The sequence below is a fragment of the Molothrus aeneus genome, chromosome 4, assembly GCF_037042795.1.
Source record: "Molothrus aeneus isolate 106 chromosome 4, BPBGC_Maene_1.0, whole genome shotgun sequence".
NCBI lineage: Eukaryota > Metazoa > Chordata > Aves > Passeriformes > Icteridae > Molothrus > Molothrus aeneus.
The window spans coordinates 21795765-21813281 of record NC_089649.1 but is presented as its reverse complement, the minus strand read 5'-3'; the positions used below and the strand labels follow the sequence as shown (position 1 = coordinate 21813281).

Here is a 17517-nt window from a genome sequence, read left to right as displayed (position 1 = left end):
ATGAAGGGCATAGCCCATATATAAACCATGTAAGCTTCTTTTAATCCATTTAGAGACAACTGTCCCTTGACAGATCACCACGTATCCTTTTATAATTAAAGAATGCCTGCAAGTTAGCATCATAAACCATGCATGTTGGAGAGATGTGTTTTTCAAAGGAAAGCAACAGGTGTGGGGCGTAGTCTGCAGTGGGAAAACAAAAGTGTAAATAGAGACAAGTAACATTATTCATGGCACCCAAATAATGAGATGAGTGTTTATGAAGGAAAAAAGGACACAGATTACACAGCTGCCTGAGATAAAATGAACTTGGGCATCCTTAGGTCAGGTAAGCTACCCATACTTTATCATATTTTGACCCACTAGGAACCCAGAGTAGAAAAAATAGTGAAAATAATTTTCCTATTCTTAAGGTTGTTCCTGTCAATTTTCAGGAGATTTTAAATAAACACTATCAAGCATGTCCCACAGTCCAGATAACACCAAATACAATCCACCCCACCCCACTTTCTGAAAAAGGGGACAAAAGTGTCTCTCTCAAATATATTCACATGCTATTCAAATTCGAAGATAAGGAGAGTAATATTTTAAGAAACGTTTAAACTTTCCAAAATGCAAGCTTTTCCATTTATCTGGACTTGGCCAGGAGCGCAGGAAGCACCACTGCTGACGCATTACTGCCGAGCAACTGCCAGATCCCAAGGCTACTTCAGGTTCTGGCAAGTAAACCAACAGGACTTTAAAAACTTTTTGATCAGAATACTTTTGGACTTGGGTCAAATTTCTTCAAGCTCACTATCTTTCTGGCAGTCTCACTAGACTGTTGAATTTGATGGACATTTGACTTAACCCTAGCACAAGACCCTAAAAGCATCAGCAAGAAAGCTCAGCCTAATGTTTGCAGAGGATCATTGTTTCACTGAGTTTCTGAGATCTTTCTAAAAACACTTATCCTTACGTAACTAGTATAGAGAAGAAACAAAAAATAAAAGATCAGTGTCCCAAAGCACTACAGACAGTACAGTTATGCAATTCTCAGGAAGCTTTTAATCAGGGTCTTTGTAAATTACTAGCACAGTCAAAACCAGATCTGTGTTGTTGCGTTCCTTAGGAAATTACAGTGCACGCAAAGCACATCAGACTTCCAAAGCAAAGCTCCCCACACCAATACAGGCTTCTCCTGTATTTCCTAGCTTGAGACCTTGACAGCTTTGCTCTTGGTCTCCTTTGTAGGACATAACTTTCTGCAGCTGAATCAGAAGCTGCTGAAAACTTCCTCTAATAAAAACGCCAAGGGAAAAACAAGACACAAGGCAGCATGATGACAACAACAATGACAAGACTGGTTTCCATCACAGTGAAAGAATTTTGTCAACTTCATGTTCCAGTCCTCAAACATTCACTGGCACAAAACATGTCTCAGCAACAGGCACAGAATAACATTTGCTGTTACTACAAATTGTTTTTATAGCTGCATACTGGGATGAAAGCAGAGGCGAGAGCACTCCTGGCATTCTCGTTTCCATTTTGCAAATGGTTTGCTACCATGTTATGCTGGACATGAGGTGGCAACACATGCCTGCAGCCCAGAGAGCCAAACACGTCCTGGGCTGCATCCAGAGCAGTGTGGGCAGCAGGGGAGGGAGGGGATTCTGCCCCTCTGCTCTGCTCAGACCCCAAGGGCAGAGCTGCATCAGCTCTGGGGTCCCAGCACAGGAAAGACATGGACAGGGATTGGGTCCAGAGGAGGGTCACCAAGACAATCAGAGGGATGGAGCATCTCTCCTATGAGGAAAGGCTGAGAGAGTTGGGTTATTCAGCCTGGAGAAGAGAAGGTTCCAGAGTGGCCTTACTGCAGCCTTTCAATAGCTGAAGGAAGCCTACTAGAAAAATGGTGAGGAACTGTCTACAAAGGTAAAGGCCTTAAACTGAAAGAGACTAGTTTTAGACTGGATATGAGGAAAATTCATTACAGAGCTTGGAGCCAGATCTTTAAGATCCTTTCCAAGCCCAGACATTCCATGATAAGGTACTTGTGTAGCAGCACTGTGTGTTTTGCAGATCCAGCTAAGGCCTGAAGAGAGGCAGCAGAACTGCAGCATATTAGACACACAAGCACCATGCAACACTTACAGTGGCATTTGTTTGCTCTGCAAAATCTGTGTTAGCTTATTTTCAGACATGTCTGTGAGCCTCCTTATATCATGCACTCTCTTAATAAAATATAATCAGGGACTGATTTCAGCAAATGAAAGCATCCCAAATGACTCTCTGTATCCCACCCCAAAAGCACGCATTTATACCCATGAGTAATTTGGACCAAATACATGTAATCTGGGGCATGAAGGAGTTTTAACAGCTGCATTGCTCTGATGCAGCTGTTCACAATTACTGACATGTGTTGCAATTCTGATTACTGTGTGTTTAATCTATATATAAATGCTTTATTTTACTACTCAAAAGCTTGGCATTTAGATGGTATCTGAAAGGCTTCAAAACTGATGTCTGCCTGTGATGTCCCAGCTGGCGATTTCAAAGTGTGCCAATAGAATTAAAATGTCACCAAAGATCATGCCACTGAGGTATCTGTGCTATTTTAAGAAGTGAAGATAAACTGTGGCCAACTTCAGATTGTTTCTTTGAGTCTTTCACTAAATAACTAGAGACACAGCTTTAAAGAAATATGCAAGGTCAATGGCATCCCAATTTACATGCTAGCTAATGAGCCCCTGAACTTTCAGAAAGGTATTTGTATGGGTTACACAGGTTAAACCAGAAATGGGTAGAGCGGTTTTACTTGAGAGCGTGAATGGCAAATGCCCACCAGTCACATGGAAGAACTTACACACTGTTTCAATGATCACAAAAAAAAAAACCAAAAAAATCCAACAGTTATGGGGAGAACATTTTAATTATTTACCTGAAATATAAGAGCTTTGAAAGCAGTGGCTCACTGACTGCAGAAAATATTGGTTACAAACAGTTGGAGGCTGTTGTGATCATCCAAATTATTTTTATATGGATGCTGCTTTACTAAAAGATATTGTCTTAGCAAGCCATGGGGAAAAGTGCAACTTCACATTCTACTACCTGAAGGCATCTTTTCATGGCAAATAAAGTCATGGGTCTCAGCTGCTTCCTACAAGAATCTTTAGGCATGGAAAGGCATAAATTTTTAGGCATGCACTTCTTGAGTGATCTCTTTGGACAAAGATGAAAAGCTCAACTGTTCAGACATCTCTTAATAACACATTTACGTTAAGCAGACCAATGACCAATACAATTTTTCTTGGCCCAATTGCTATCTTCAAGAGGAAACATCCACAAACAAGGAGGAAAATAAGTCACTGACTCGTGAAAGACTTAAAATTTCTGCAGTCTTTTGCAAAAATGAGGAAACATTTCTACACAGTCCTGAAAAATATTGTGTGTTTACACAAGGTTTGGGCTACCATGGTTTGGAAACCAAGAAAATAGTGCCAGCCACCCTCTGGTCTCCATAGGTGATGTTCCATAATCATCTTCACTCCAGCAGCCATATGCACAAAGCCTGATTTTTGGAGAGCTCTCACCAGGGCTGGTCCTCACCTACCCAAAACTTTCCTACAGGCTCAACCAGTCCAAGAAGCACAGCGTTTGAAATGACTGACTACAAGAACTCTCTAATCCCACACTGAAAGACTTCCATATCTACCATCACAGAAATCTGATCACCTGGGTCCTGCCCATTTTTGCCAGTTTTTCCTTTTGCCTCTCTGCCTGACCATGAGCAATCTACAGTGATCTAAGGCAGGGAATAGCATTACACCATTAATGACATGCTCTGTATCTCCTACTTCCTTTTTTACTTACCTACACATGTAGCAGCTAAGTCTGACAGACCCCTCTTTAGGAAGAGCACTTAAAAGAAACAAACAAAAGCACCACAAACAAGCAAACCCCACTCAGACTGACAGGCAGGAAAACAAATGCTGAAAATGTCAAGAGGTAATTTAATTCAGTGACTAATCATGAGACAAGTTTTCCATGGAGTTTAAAAAAATACAAAACCAAACAGCAGGAACATGGTGCATCATGAGAAGAATCGGATGAATTCTTCACATTTTCATGAATAAAATCACTGGGGAGAATTATACAATGAAAAGGATAGTCAAGAGTAAATATCTAAAGTTTGCTTGCCCTCATACTTCCTTTTGGCCTCACCCACAGTGTGCAGCTATTATTAACAAAGGGTCATTCTCTAAGGCTAATGTATGGGAGGCAAAAAAACTCCTCCTTCTTCCTCAGCCAAGAAAACCATACTGATCAAAATAAAAGGTGCAATTTTAAAATAAAAATAAATATTAAATTTAAATAAAAATAAAAATAACATCCTCACAAAAACCCGCAAACGATTTACAATCTTTTTCATCTCTCTTCTGCAAAGAAAGAAAAAGCAACCAGAAGGAATAGTTTCAGAGTGTCCTTTAGTCAGTTCTTGATCAACAATGTGCTCTGTCTGCTAATTACTTGTTGATAGCAGAAGCAGTTCAGGTCCAGCCCTGCAAGGTATTATGTTTCTCCAGGAAGGCTGATAAATGCCTCAAGCTCCATTATCTTTTATAGCAGATTGTGTCTTTCCCATTAAATAAAGAACCCTTTTTTCCTCCACATCAAGAGGAATTCAAAACTTTATAACCATACATTATCCCAAAATACATTTGTCCTTTCTAGTATAAAAAAGAAACAGACATCTAAATTATGAATCCATCCTTCCTACCAAGATAAATCTACCAGATTCAACCAGTTCATGACTTCCCTGACCTTCCCCCCAACACCACTCACCAGCTTTTAAATTATCAACAATAACATGGAATTGATTCTACTTCCACTCACCTCAATGTGTTGGATACCATAGGTTTTGTAAGCAACAACTACATAGTGTATTGCAAAAGTGGCTAATCTTAGTGGCTAATGTAAGTAAGGATCATTTCTTTCTGACTAAAAGAAAGAAAGTGACTCACAGATTTTATTAATTGACATAAGATATACTGAAATTATCTGGATCCTAAATAAAACCGAACCCTAACATCTTTTCATGAAAGTGGCTAAAAGTGCCACTTATATGAAACATCTAATTCTTTTCTCCCTAGTTTCATTTCCTGCCAAAATACCCTCTATATGGTAACTGAGATTTCATATTGATTTTTTTCTTTATTGTTGTTGTTTTTAAACCACAGTGTTGTTTATCTGAGTTGTGCTGAAACTTGAATTTGCCCCAAGTTCCATGTAAGCCCCTCTTCACAGTACTGTGCCACCTGAGTCTAGCAGCCCTACCACAAGGGAAACTTCCATCTGCCCTTGCTCCAACTTGCTGAAATTGCACTAGGAGCTTTCTTCTCCAGCTACCTTCAGCCAACTGCAAAAGATACAAAAATCCCATAACCATACTCTCTATGTAATTAAGTTATTCAAAACTGCTCTCTTTATAGGCAGCTCCAAGAGATGCAACACACAAATATTAGTCCAGTGTTCACTTAATCTCAAGTAAACGGAGCAGTCACTTATGAGTTAAGAAGATTTTGTGGAAAATGACTGACTTGTCCAGTCATCACCTTCCTGCCAAGACTTGGAAAGGAGATAACTGGCAACTCTTTCAGTCAATCGTCTCCAAGATCAGTATTGACAGCAGGCACACTTAAAAATTTCAGTACTTGAGAGGCCTTGAATGGAAAATATTACACATTTTAGTACTTGCAAAACCTGTTATACATTATATTTAGCCCAGTACGTGCATTTTAGTGACTCCTGTGTCACTGAGACTTATAGTCTGCTCATGTGGAGGAATTTTGTATGTAAAGGAAAAATAATCTGTTAGGAATCAAGCAGCATTAGTTACCTCTGAAGTCACTGTCCTCATTAAAACTTTGGCTTCCTACACTCTGTAATACATTTTAAGAATGCATACTACATTCCATTTTTTGCGTAGCAGTTTAGGATAAAGTTGGTCTATCTTATTGACAGTATAGTATCCAGTCAATAAGACTGACTGACCAGGTTTAGCCATTTTACCTACAAAAGACATTAAGTGTTAAAAGTCCTTCCCCCCTATAATGAAACTCACATTACTTTTATAATCCAATCCCTTTTGCCAAGATGGTCTCTCTAACAGAGCAGCAGTCATTCACAGGTTGACCAGAAACAACAGACTGGGCCAAAGAAGCAATCACCCAAAACAATTGCCACTCAGAAAACCCATTTAACTATTTGGTGAAGAGTTTATTCCAAACAGAAAGCAACATGAAACATCAGCTTCAAACCAGTCTTAGCTGCTGACATAGATTCTCTATAAAGTTTGTGTCTCTCAGAGAATGACTTATAACCTCTCACATTGCACATTTATTTTATTTTAGAGACTTTGTCTTCAGCCACACCCACATAATTATGGCATCAAATTTTCATGGGCTTTTGTTGTTTGTTTTGTTGGGGTTTTCCAAGTTATATTCAAATTGTGTCTTGGCAAGAGTTTGAAATGTGAGGAAATTGAGGCTTGCCAAAACCGTGGGAAAAAATACTCAGGCATCATAAACTCAGAAGTTTAAGGCATTAAGAAGAATATCAAAGATTCCAAAATATGAAAGCATATAAATCTGTTGTAAATTTAAATATAAGAGAGATTGAAATGATTTGCAGATTTCATGTTAACAGACAAACTCTGCTCAGCTAAAACAGCCACAGGAATGCTGGAAAAAGCTAAAGCTTAACACGCACCAGTGTTTTTACAAAGTACGGATCAAACACTGTTAGCATCAAGTGTAATTAAGCCTAAACTGAGAAAATATGCAAGAACAAGAATAATTTATTCCATTTATAAGATAAGTAGATGTCACTAAGTAAAAACAAACAATCCAGGTTCAGTTCTGGTTCAAGCAGTCACAAGTCCCTCGCTATATCTACGAGTTCCATTTTCAGAATTCACACAAGTGAAGAAAACTGCCCAGATTTTTATGTGGAATTATTACCTAAAATGTTCTTCAGATATTTCAATAGCTTTTTTTTTTTTATTTCATCTCTATACATTTAATGCTACTTTTTTTGTTGTTAAATTCCCATGGACTAGGACCAAAGGCAAGTTTTTGTCATCTTTTATCCTTGGAGAAGAGATCTCATTCAGCACTATGATTCAACCCTAACATCTCTGTGCTGCAGATGTGCCACTTCTGCTAACACTGTCCTTACTTGAAAGACTCCTAATTCTTTGAAACAAAATATTCTTACTGACAATCGCTTCCCAGCTTCTCTTAACATCCCAACTCCCACTTCTCAGAGCTCCTTGAAGCTGGCAGGAACACTTCCCTTGTGTTGATTAGTTGCCTTGGGGTTGGGGAGAGGAGGACCTGACATCTCCAGCAGCAGCCAGTGGTGTTGGGTCATGTGCAAGACAGAGGAGGATTGCAGCATAAACACCAAACAAATGCATCAGGTTGAAAGGGCAGTTGGTAATTTTTATGAAGTTAAGATAGGGTCTCTCAAACGTCCTTACTCATCACAAGAAGGAAGAGAAACTACTTTCTGAGCACTTTTTGGGCAGAGGCTGCAGCACAGGACTCCACCAGAAGCACCATGAGGTCAGGAGGAAAGCATGTCCTCTGGGCCCCTGCCCCAGCAGGGAGCCCAAGTCCTTTCAAGGCCAGACATTGCTGCATCTCCATGAATGAAAGAATGTGCACATGAGCAACTGAAAAGACAAAGGGCTTTTTTTTTTTTCCTGGTGGGAATAAGGATTCAGCTGTGACTAAACTGAAGTGTCAGATGAATCCTAAAGACTTCCTGTCTCAAACCACAAAGATGACAAAGGTTCAGATCTGGCACACGTGCTCCCAAAAGTAGAGAGGGTGCACAGAATTAAGGAAAGAAAACTGTCTGTCTTTCTGCCTGAACAACTCACTGTGAATTACGTAAAAGTGGGGATACACTGTGCACCAAAGCTGGAGGAAAGTTCCATTTGGGGGGCAAAAAAAAAAATCAGTGTGAGAGAATATTTTTCATCTACATACAGCAAAAACACCTCAATGTTGTTAGCCTGAGACAAGAATTATGTTGATAGATACATGGAACAACGCCTATAAGACCCCAGTTTAATTATTAGTTACAAGTGTTTATGATAATCAAAGCCACATGTCTTGTGTAAGCACCCAGGTTCTCACCATGCAGGTGTTTACAAGGCAGGGTTTAGTTCTCACTCCCCCCTCATGCTGAATCATCGGAAAGCAGCCACAGTGGGTCTGGATACCAGACTAACAGGTTCACTGATACAATACACAGACAAAGCAATCCCTACTGGTTTTAATTCTCTTGTTATTTTTCAGGCTGAGTGTTCAGTCCAGAACACATCCACTGAAACACATCCTATTCAGTGTCAAGCCAAACACACCCTGCCGGAAAATGTGAAGCAGTGGGGATATTAAAAAAAAAACACATACCAATTTATACACAGCTCTTTGTTAGTCAATCACCAGGAGGCAAAGCTAGATTTCACTTCTAATACTGAACTAACAGCAGCATTAGAAGATGAAAAACTCGGGTCTATTTTACTGGGCTGTGGAACTCTACAGTGTTTCATTGGAACACTCAGGTGCACACCTTTCATCAAGTTTTATTTTGTTGTAGGAAACTTCAATTTGGGAAATGAAACCTATGTCCACTCCAAAACGAAAATACTGTTTAACAGTTGAAAGGATCTACATCAAATGTAGCAGATCCACATCATTAACAAAACCTAAAAAGAACTGCAGCAAGCAGCGTTTGCCTATGGGGCTCTTAACAACAAGAGAATATTCGAGGGGAATTTGTGTTCCCACAAGAACACAAACTTTATTTCACAAAGAACTAAGCAAAAATGACTGGTAATAGTCATCCCTGATTTATCATCATGATACCTTATCTTCTTAGTATCTTCTCAGAGCCTCGATGGCTATCAAGATCAGATCTGACTATGTGAAAGGCAAATAAAGGTTATCTGCTTAAGAGGAAATGTCTTAGTTTTAGGAAATCAAACATTAAAAGCCAGCCAAGTCTGCTGCAAAAACAGAAATGGAACTAAAAATTTAAAACCTATGCTTAACCACTCCATCAGTTCTGACAAATAAAAATCCACCTGATATAGTAAGATCAGTAATGGAGGACATTTTGCAAGTAATAGAGCATTTTAAAACAGCTGTAAACAGCTGCTACCTAGAGCAGGTAACATTACTAGAGAAATATGAATATGTTTTTCTACATTACGCTGCAGTGTTTATGGGATTTGGTGACCGTCACCATGAATACCACGGAAGTCGATTAGAAAATAAGGAAATGAAAACCAGAATTGCATCAAAGGCCTCCTGGAGAATATTACTTCATTAAAATCACTTCAAATGAAACAAAATGTAACAAAAACCTAAGAATATCACTTTTCTGATGGCTTTCTGTAACTCATTAAAGAAAAAAAACAAACCTACACTCCCCTCTGGGGATTATTTATAAAAGGGAGGAAAGCAGTAACCAAGAGAGCTTCCTGAAACACAGCTATGAACCTTTTCCTCAGAAAAACTAAAAAGCAGGACTTAGCCAGGAAATCACACTAAGAGCAAACAACATTGCTTTCTTATCAGTCTTCAAAATCTGAACTATTCCACAGCTCCACGTCTGCCCTTTTCTAAAACAAACCCAAACTGAATCTCAAACCAATGCCCCTTCCTCCCCACCCCCAGAAATCAAGAGATAATGACAAGTAAAAAGTGCCTGGATTGTTCTTACACAGCCACAACAGTCTTGACAACAGTGGCACAGTCCAAAGCACCTGGCATATAATTGCCACAGAAAGGTTGACTTAAAACTGCACTGTCAGTGGAGACTTCTTTCCTGTCATGTAGGAAGTTGGCACTTGTACCTCTTAAGCAGAATCTTTATTGTAAATAACAGTGATATTGATAGTCAGCAAAATTAACTCCTGTGGTTTTCAAGAGGTTTTTTTTCAATCTTCACATTGAAAGTTACCTTAGTTGTGTTCCTACCTTCCTAAAATACATATATTTAATGTTTGGGAAATACATTCAATCTACTCCTTAGAAGCATCTATGTTACTAAAGGTCTCTTTAATATGGGGATGTTTGAGCACACATCTCATGTTCTGCTTACACCCTTCAACAGCAATGAGAAGGCTTTGCAACATGCAGAATATAAAGTAACACCAAGTTAAAGGGGTTTCCAAGCTGGAAAATGCTGTTAAGTAACAGTCAGACTCATAGTAACACTAGTCACAACCTCACTCAGCCGAGATGTTTTCTGTATTAAATTTCAGCTTGCAAATGTTACTTCTTGCTTGCAGCAAAGAGCATAGGAACCGAACAATGTGGAGTTCATTAAGCAATTCCCTGCTGTCCATAGAAATACTCCTCAACTCAGTCTTGGGTTTTTTTTTTTTTAATTCTGTAAGACAGGAGAAAGCTATTGGTATTTCAGCAAGTTACTCTAAATCACAAGCAGTCATTTATCATTGTCCTATCTTTCATCCAGTAGACAAAGCACTGCAAACCCATCCTCACCTTGCATGCTGAGGCACACTGTCCATCTAACACATGCCAAAATCAAGTAAGATTATTTCATTTCCAGATACTTGCTACTGAATTATGCCACTTCAGGAAAAATATATGTGAATAAACTTCACTGCTCCTGTCTTCACAGACAAAAGTCAATTGTGTCAGATCTAATCAGAATACAGATTTATTTTAGATTTATAATAGAGTGAAAATAGGCTTCTAAACTACTGTACATCTAAACATCAAGCCAAAGCTATTACCTTTCTAATGATCTGCTTGTGTAAAGCCATGTTTTTTGCACTGCACTTTTTTGCTTTAACAATTTAATCTTTGTTTCCTAAAATCACCATTATGCATCAGAGTGGTTTCATCCCTATAGCAGAACTATAATGGAAGGCAAGTATTTTCATATTCATCTTAAATATAGGAATGAAAGAAGGCAATCTATATAATAACAACATGTGATCAGCATTTGTTTTTAGGCTAATCCCAACATATCTGAAAGATATGCATTGTTTCAGGCTTTAAAACAAACATCTATAGGGTCAGCAAAATTACTACAACAAACAAACACAAAAAACCCCACAAAAACAAGCAAAAAACCCACAAACCAACCCCAACTTTACTTCCTTGTCTGAAAACAAGTAGTATTTTTAAGAAATTTGTCAGACATCTGTGCTACGCAACAGTTTGTATAAAGCAATGGCACAGATGTTTCTCACTGGATAAGGCAAAAAAGCAAGATGACCAATTAAGGCACTTGAGGTACCACTTGATCCATTGCAAACAGATGGGAACTTCCAGGATCCAAAACTTTCCTCCCTCTATTTTCACAAAGGACTCTCAGGGGCAAACCTCCACCAAAATCACTTACTACTGTTCAAACAATGATGCCTCAATTTATCTCATCCCCAGCTTTTTATCAGCTTCTGCTGATTATAACATCTGAGCTACTCTCCCAGGCAACCTTATCAACCTTTATTCCATCAAGGACTTGTACTGTGAGGGTAGGAATTTGAAAATTTATCCCAAATTGAACTTACAGGCTCTCCGGTTGTGAGAGACAGTTTCTTGATGATGGCCTCCTCGTTTTCACACAAAAGAAGGTGACATTTTAAAATATCCCCCTAATCTGACTGCCCTTGGTTTAACCCACCATGACATAATTATGTAGGCAAAACCTCAAAAACATAATGGTAAAATGGCTGCAATTGCTGCAGCTCAGAGGTGATATTTTGCATTTCCCTGGGGGCAAACAAACTAAAAGTAAAATGAAAACCAAAAAAACCAAAACACCAACATGTTAATGTTTCTTCTTTAACCTCCCTTTGCTTGATTTTCAATTTCCTGAGATGGTATTAACTATATGGGGCCAGAGGGGAACATACCTGAAATTAAAAGTGAAAAAACATCTTTAAACTTAAATTTGAAGGAAATATTTTGATGTTCAGTAAATAGCAATCTGCCTTTAGCACTTGCCATTGTCCACCATCTATATCTACTACTGTATTTATGTTCCTATGCTACTTACAGCAGCAACCTCAAGAAACTGCACAGCCTTTAGAAATCTTCTGCAGCTCTAAAGATTGCCAGCAAAACTCTAAAGTGCACAATGTGAGAAAGGCTGCTATTACTGTTGCTTAACTCATCCTCAGTCCCACCCATTTTCCTGGCAGATGGGTAGGTATCACCCTGTACAAGTCACTGAACTCTTGTTTTTTATCCTGCAACCTTCCACTTTGATCCCAGCAACTCTCCTTTGAACTTGCAAGCAAGCCTTTAGTTTGTTGGATTCACTTAGCTGCAGCATGTTCTGTGGTTCATCTAATTGCTACCTGACCAGCAGCAAAGTGCTACATACAAGACAGCTCTGAATTTCAGCTGGAAGCAAGAGCTGTACCCTTCCATTTATTTAGTGTGTGGGCAGGCTTTCCAAAGGCATGGCTTAGCTAGCTAAACTTGCTCAGCTTCTAAGTTAGGAGCAAAAGGTTCCTACCTTGCTTCCAACAAGTGCATAGATTTATACAACAACTTTTGGATCAAAAAAAACCCCAGCATCATTCATTAGCTTTGAATTCTTTGGACAACATTTTAACCCAATATCACTTAATTTCAGAGCAAGATAAAAACAGGAGGACTTAAGACAACTCAGCTGACTGCATTCCAATGCACAGCACAAAAAGTTCTCCAGGGTTGTTTGAAGTCTCACCAGGCTCCATTGAGCATGCTACCTGGAACAGCTGCCACCTCAAAGCTTAGTGACCTGGCTAAACAAGAGAAGGGAATGTCTGTTTGGGAGGCACTGTTTTTCATCTAGTTATGTTCAAGCATAATCACTGAAAACTAGTATTCATGATTGAAAGTAGCAAACTAGCCTTGGGGAATAAGTTGCCAAAAGTTTTGAGTAGCATTTGAACTACCAATATAGTTTGTTTACATATGCCAAGCCATACTGCCTCAACTGAGTTCTGTAAGTTTTCTGTGTCTCAACTCTCTCAATTAAAAATAAATTATTTCCTTAATCATCCAGCATTTAGTGCTGACATTCCTGAAACAAGTTACAAAAGAATTAATATTACAAAAAGAATTACAGCAAAAAAAAACAAGTTTTCAGATTTTGAAAAAATTACCTGGAAGCTGTGGTGTCTTTCAACCAACTATTATTGTCTCTGTTTAACTGACATAGGACAATGAAGCTTCTATTTTTCTAAAAAAGTAAATCACTGCAGAACCAAGCTAAAGTCAAAATACCTATGTAAGGGAAATGACGATGACTAAAGTTGGGAGAAAAATATAAGAGTTCAGAATGCATTCTTATCATAGTTTTCCTCAAGCTCATCCATATATGGTTTAGGGAAACAAAATACCCACCCAAGGAACCTATGACTCATAGAACTGAAACATGAGTTTTAAGCATCATCTAAAGTAAAGCCTAAAAATTAGGCAAAAAACAGTAAGAAAAAAGCATACTAAGCTGGTCTTACTGCTGAAAACCCTTTCCAAATTGGTTAACTTGAAAAAAGATCTTAGAATTCAAATGGTCCATAACATTTTTTTCTCGCTTACCCCATCTTAAATGATGAGAATTTCAGCTGCCCTTAAGCTAAAAGCCTAGACTTCATGCTTCCTGAAAAAAAACCCAAAAAATAAGGGAGGACAGTACTATAAAGATTCATACTCAGGCAGGCAGCTAAAACAAATGTCATGGCTTTTAGTTTACCAACTGCAGAACTCAGCCCCATGGCTCATCTAAATTTAGATGAGGCCTATAGGACATCAAGAATACCCAGGAGGCCCCAGTGTCACCTCTGATGCTTGGGCAACCCCATGATTTAAAAAGGTTTAGGAGAAAAAACCCGCCAAGCCTATGGCCATCACTGAAATTCATCTATTGCTTTGTAGCAGCCGTGTTCCTCCACTGAAGAGCTGGAATCAGAACCACAGTATCTGCTCACTGCCAAATTACTGCATCCAGTAAGTGAAATTAAGTGATAGTGAGTTTAAACATTGTCCAGAAAAAATTTCTCACCCAAACAAAGAAGGACTGCAATATAGCAACAGAGGAGTAAACAAGCCAGAGAACCCTCCTTTCGATTTCCAAGCCAAGCAATCTCAATGCCTTTTGTCCTTAATTAGTAAATTCATAGACAGAGTGAAAGAAATTCCTTTACAAAGCAAACTATACCCATGCAGATCTGTTTTACTAAATAGAGATAAATATGGTCTCTACCATTATAGCCCAAGACTTTCCATCTTTTTTCTTTTACTTTTATCCCTGCACTGCTTACACTTTTCCCAGAAGTTTCACAGGTATCATTATCTCATTCATCTGTAGAAATCCACAACTCTTTATCCTGCTAACTCCCAAAGAATCATTAAGGCAAATCTCTGGAGAAACAGTCCCCAAAAATAATATTTTAAAAATAGGTGGTGGCTTTTAGCTGTTCAGCAACTTAGAGATTTATTTATAAAAGTCCATGCTAAGTTACTGAACTTGAAAATATGTCCCAAAAGCAAGCATCTGGTTTCCATCTGTCCTCATGGGAAACTGGAATGGCTTTACATGAAAATGAAATATTGGGGTGCAAAAGAGCAAGATCTCAGAATAGAAGGGATGAATAGAAACAAAAATTGAACGGGGAGATCTATCAAGAAGCTAAAATCACAAGTTACAAAATAAAAAGAAGATAAAAAAAAACCACACTCCATATTTTTGAATCATATAATGCCTCAATTGAGATGGCCATGATACACAGAATATCACCATAAAATATCAAAACACTACAACGTGTACACAGTAACACCATGCCACTTCAGAAGGCTGCAAGCATCTGCCCTTCTTGTCCTTCAGCCCAGCCTTTTATACCCCTCATGTCCATGCATTGCACCTGTGTGCCCTCTGCTCCCTTTGGTGATGGGTCAGTGCCCCTGGGCACTCCATGGCTCATTGCTGTCAATGCTGCTCACCTGCTGCTCACAGCTGCAGCCCACTGGGGATGAGGCTGGACACAGCCCCACCCCAATCACCACAAACTGTGCGCCTACAATATCATATGAAAAATGAGCAAATAACATGCCTACATTCAAACTTCCTTTCAGAAGTGAAAAAAAGATATAACTTCTGTACTAAATAATGAGACTTGTTTACAGAACATATTGATTTTAAAGACATACACCTGAAAGTACTTGCCAACACATGCAAATATTAAGCACCTACTACTGCACACAGGGCTGGCAAAGCACAATTTTGTCCATTGGTATTTGAGCAACCTCTAATCAACAGCTGCACCTCCAGTTCCTTTCCAGGGCACACAACAATTCCATGTTTAAAAAACCTAGCTGCAATACTGCCTTACATGGAACAAAGGGAAGCTTTTATTTGCCCTTCAAATATTTTGCCAACACTAAATTACAAGTTACAAAACATCTAAATTGGTTTTCCACAAGGAGTACTTGTATATCTGCCTACATAAATATACTGCTTTAAATCTGTAAGTAAAGGTTTTGAAGGCAGTACTTTAACAATCCCTTCCAAACTCCCAGACAAGCTACTTCTTGCCCCTTGTTTAATTTCTCTTAATTTTATTTTTTCTACTTTGCACATGAAGAAGAGAGGAAGCCAAGCGAAAACCTAAATAGGTTAACTATCAAGTTAAAATATTTATAATAATGAATCTGATAATAAAGAATTTCCTCTCTTGCCTTTGCCATAGACTACAGAAGTTTCCTTTGTAGCTTTTAAAAGGTGAAGTGTCACCATGCCCTGACCACTGTGCAAACTGGGGTGCTGGAGTACATGCTCAAAGTAACACCACTAACCATCCAACCATTGTGTTCTTTTAAAGCAGCAGCAAACCAGGCATTATCTCAGAATTGATGGATTCTTTCAAAACTAACCTCAACATCCTTGCATTGTAGTCCAAACTATCAGCAGACTGTGTGAAAGTAGATAAAATCTCAGAAGTAAAAATGAAAGATAAATAAAAAGCAGTTATAGCAAAATAAAATATTTCTTAGATTTTCCTAGTCTATGTCACCAGCCCATATTTTGAAGGCCAGCTTTGCTTCACATTGACAGTATCTCCTTAATCTTGCACGTGAAAAGTAACAGCTTAAAATATTTTATTTCCTTCGGTTTCATTTTGGGAGAAGAGGCAGGAACAGAAGAATATAATTATACTCAATATTAAAATGGCTTATCTTGCCACCCTGCTTATACTCTCAAGCTCCCTTCCCATGGGCAGCCATCATCTCCAGTTAGCATGAGTCAGTCTGACTCTAAGAAGCATCTTCTTCCAGGCTATAAAGAACAAATAAACAACCAAAGCAGATCTGTTAAAGAGCAGGGCAAGGAAATGTTCACAGGCAGAGGAACCAGGAGAACACTGCCTACACTTTTGGTTTCTTGGGATACATGCAAAATTCAAAACAGCTTAGACCATGAGACTGCAAAGCAGCAGAGCCACAAGACACATCTGTCACACCCCCAGATGCCAGGACCAAGGCTATTCCTTTGATCACTGTTAGTCTGATCCTGACTTAGCCTTCAGCTGTCAGGTAGCCAACAGTGGTGAGTCAGATGCTACACTAAGTGGGAAGGCTGAGAACAGCAGGGGATCAGGCTAACTCATGATTAATTTAATTTTAAAACCACTCATCTCCGTACCTAACCAGAAGCAGCCTCAGACAAGTTATTACCTGACTGGGACACGCCTGCCATGCCTTTCCTATATCCAGTATTAACCCTGCCCATACAGTTATGGTGACAGGAGAAAGTGGGCCAGCCCACCTGCCTGTGACTCAGTGGGTCCTGGAAAGTGCATTTCTGAGCGACCTGCCCGTCTCCCTGGGAGTCAGAAAAGCAAATGACACACTAGATACAACATGTAGTTCTTCTAATGAGCTGGTATAATACCCATCTTTCATCAAGAAACTTTTAATGCCACCTTTACAAGTTTCACTCGGGGAGATGCCCCAGGCATGAACCACACCACAAGGTACTCCCTTCCTCAGACTGAGCAAAGGGAATCCCTTAGTCAGGGCAGCTAAGCACTGAAGCACAGGACAACGGGAAAAACAAGAAACAACAAGCAGGGCTGAACTGCAGCCTCTTACAGAAGAAAGTACTCACACAACCATTCAAATGCATGGCACTTAGGGCTGGGAACCAGCACTGTCACCCTGGAGATGGATGTTTGTCAGATCTGCAACCATGTCACCTCTTTTTAATCAGTTAATACTGATTAACTCACTGAAAGACGTAGTCCTCTCATTAAGGGGAGGATAATTTGCCACAAAAAGCAGTCAGTCACTGGTGAAGGGATACGGTATGGACCTCAACCAACGCTCATCAAGGAACTTTGCACTGCTGAAGGCAGGCCTGAACAGCAGTCATGGCCTACAACCGCTGCTGTTTTCTTTGAAAACAAGAAGAGATGCTTTTCCCTATGTGATGGAT

General features: G+C 39.2%; 1 protein-coding gene across 5 annotated transcripts in view; it reads right to left on the bottom strand.

The window, feature by feature from the left end:
• PDLIM5 (PDZ and LIM domain 5) overlaps positions 1-17517 on the bottom strand; it is a 127016-nt gene that overhangs the window by 65736 nt on the left and 43763 nt on the right. The window lies entirely within an intron of this gene.